General features: G+C 31.4%; 1 pseudogene; it reads left to right on the forward strand.

The window, feature by feature from the left end:
- Positions 1 to 1,242: 1,242 nt before the first annotated feature.
- Positions 1,243 to 3,124, forward strand: LOC114757089 (dnaJ homolog subfamily B member 4 pseudogene; annotated as a pseudogene).
- Positions 3,125 to 3,533: the final 409 nt, after the last annotated feature.

Below are 3,533 nucleotides of genomic sequence, written 5' to 3' on the forward strand. Positions count from 1 at the left end.
ACAAACAACTCAAAACAATAGAAAGCAAAAGATTAATTTTTCCTTCCTACTTTTCTTACTCTATCAAGTCTTATTTATAAGATTTAAATTTAGAAAAGGATGTGATTTATTTTATAAGCTTTAGTTTGGGTTTATCTTAACATTTAATGAATTTGTTTAATATTTTCCTTAATTATTTCTCTTTTATCACATTTTTTCATATTCTTTCACGCTTTTTCTTATTTATTATAAGAATGTATTTGAAAGAAAAAATATATTTTTAACCTATTTATTATTTTTAACTAATTTGAACTAATTATTCGTTATCCATAAATTATACGTGAAGAGGTATATTTGATTTCTTGCGCAATAAATATAGGATGAATCATTTAAATACATGCATGTATCTCCATATATATACACCGAATCTTTTTTCCAAATCATAAATACATATAATTAATTGCTTTAATGGGATGAACGAACGAACATGCATCTTATTTCTTTAATCAATCATAACATAAATGAATCAATTTAAAATTTTGAATACATATCAAATCATTCATATACATAAGGTTGTTTGATTAAATTTAGGGCTTTTATTATCGCAAATTAGATAAAACTCTAATCTCATAAAAAGAATAAACAAAAAATTAATTATTTTAAATATCAAAGTAATTGTTTGGCCAACAAATATCAAAGTAATATATAGATATGTAATTGGTGAACATTTTATTATTCATGAAAAGAAGGTACATCATTTTATAAAAATATTCATTTAAAGTTAATTGAATCTCCCGAAAGATATGATGATATAGAAATTAAGTACTTTTGATCTTTTTAAGAACTACGACAAAATAAAATTGTAAAGGATAAAACTGATTGCTCACTGGGTAAGTTTAAGATTAATTTCATAAATCAATAATATATTTATTCATCAATATAAACATTAAAATAAAGTCATTCTCTTGAAACGAAGATACAATTATGAGAAACATAAATTAACATTCTGTATACCAAAAACGACGATAAACACATCCCCTCAAAAATATATTTCCCTGTGTAATCTGCTGCGCTGAATCGACGTATTCATATGAAGATAGTATTAGAATTTCCCAGAACAACGATAAAACACATCTCTTGACGTCTTTATATTTCTGTGTAATCCGATGAATCGACACTGTGATTTCTAACCTCTTTCTCTTTTGCAGTCGGTTATAAGGGAAAAAAGGTTGCTTTCTGCTTTGCTTCATCATCTTCCAGAGAATGACGTCGAGGAATTTGCAGAAGAATAATATAAACGACGTAGATTACTACAAGATCCTTCAGGTGTCACGTAGAGCAAACGACGATGAGATGAAGAAGGCGTACAAAGAACTGGCAATGAAATGGCACCCAGATAAGAATAATCAAAGCCCCATGAAGATGAAAGAAGCAGAAGCAAAGTTCAAACAGATAAAAGAGGCTTACGAGGTTCTTGTTAACCCTATGAAGCGAAAGGCTTATGACGATGGCCAAACAAATCCTCTTTATAATAGTGGTAATATGGCCTCTACTACTGATGCTACTGCTAATACTAGGAAGCGAAAGGCCTGTGATTTTGGTTCTCAGAATCCTCTTAACTTCGAAAGAGTTGTATTGAAGAACCCTGCCGAACATGTTGCAGTTCATAAGCCCAAAGACGTGAAACCTGCAACATCAGTACACAAACTGGTTTTTAGTTTGGAGGATCTTTACAAAGGATGCCAAAGAAGATTGAGAATCTCGAGGAATGTTATTGATGCTTTTGGGTATGTACTGATACTGACTATATATATGTGTGTGTATCCTCTATGTTTCTAAAGTTACGTTCGATTCTGAACATTTCTGCTTTGGTATCACTATATATATTGGTCATCTGAATCAGGGACATATAGGTCGTGTTTGGTATACGTGGGTCTCAATTTTGATGGATTAGGAATGGAAAGAGGATTGGATGTGAAAGTGGGATTGGGAGTAGCTAGGAATGGAGGGAGTGGATATTTTGGTATGAAAATCTTAATCCTGGGATTAAATTTACAATACCACCTCCCCCATAGTATTCTCTAATCTAGATATATGTGTTTGTCCAATTCTAAATAACAAGCAATTTTTCATATCAAATACTCTTTTAGTGAACTTTCCCAATGTCAATTTCAATCCAAGTCTTGCCTCTCAATGCTTGGTACTAAATGGGACTATAGGAAGAAATATAAAAACAACCCCACTATTATCACATTAATAAGGAGAAATTTTATGCACTGTGTTCTTATCTTGGTTACAATTTAAATACTTACCCAAAAATTTGATTATTAATTTAGAAAGCACATGATAGCATCACACAATTCATCTGACCTGATGGAAACAGGCTTGTTGTTGCTATTGTATTATCCTGATTAATATTACACCAAAAAATTGAAAATTTGGGGTCATGTCCTGCGCAAATCCCGTTCTTAGGCCACTAATGATTGTACTTTACTTTATTTTCAGGATTATTTTGACATCCTTCTTTATACGGTCCAACTTATCTTATGCATGCCAATAACATTCAATATTGATATGTATAATTTGATGATGAATTTGAAATAACAGAATGAAGTTAAACTCTAAAATTTATCAGGTATTATCTTGCTAAAGTCTACTCATCAAAACAGATCAATCCTTTTTTTGTTTTTGCAGAAATATGATGACTGTTGATGAAATATTGGAGGTAAACGTGAAGCCGGGTTGGAAGAAGGACACAAAGATAACTTTTCCTGGAAAAGGTAACCAAGTACCAGGACGTCATAGTCCTGATGATCTGGTACTTGTGGTGAAAGAGAAACCTCATGCGATTTTCAAAAGGGATGGAAATGATCTGGTGAACACTCAAAAGATATCACTTATGGAGGCTCTTACAGGAAAGACAATCAAAATTACAACGTTGGATGGAAGAGAAATCGAAGTGTCAGTGACAGATATTGTGAAACCAGACAGTGAGATTGTGATCCAAGACGAAGGCATGCCCTCTTCGAGTAAACCAGGCCAAAAAGGAAACCTCAGAATCAAGTTTGATATCATATTTCCGTCGCAGCTTACTGCATCACAAAAGTGTGAACTGAAAAAGATTTTTAGTGAAGTTGATGTTTAATTCATTTCTCTTTAAATTGTACACCGAATTCAATCAATGACGTGCCCGGTGATTATATTGTCCTACTATTAGTACTTTTGTGATTTGTATGGAGATATAATTAAAAGGAGATTCCCAGCTACTTCCTATGCATCCAATGATTAAGAAATTAATGAGGATAGTATCTAAAATATAATGAAATAGATTGGATTCTCTGTATTTGTATTGAACACTAAAATTAAATGTCCATGGCTTATAAATAATATGCCTTTATACTTTCGATATATTGGAAAAAAATTAATCTATATGTCCTGATAATTTATCTCAATTTTGAATTAGGTCTTTGTAATTTATTTTGTTTGAATTTGGGCCTTATTATTTGATCTCATAATAAAGTCCATGAAATTCTATAAATTAAAACAGATGGGTT

This window comes from Neltuma alba, unplaced genomic scaffold, assembly GCF_004799145.2.
Source record: "Neltuma alba isolate B1F8T4 unplaced genomic scaffold, ASM479914v2 tig00010560_pilon, whole genome shotgun sequence".
Taxonomy (NCBI): domain Eukaryota; kingdom Viridiplantae; phylum Streptophyta; class Magnoliopsida; order Fabales; family Fabaceae; genus Neltuma; species Neltuma alba.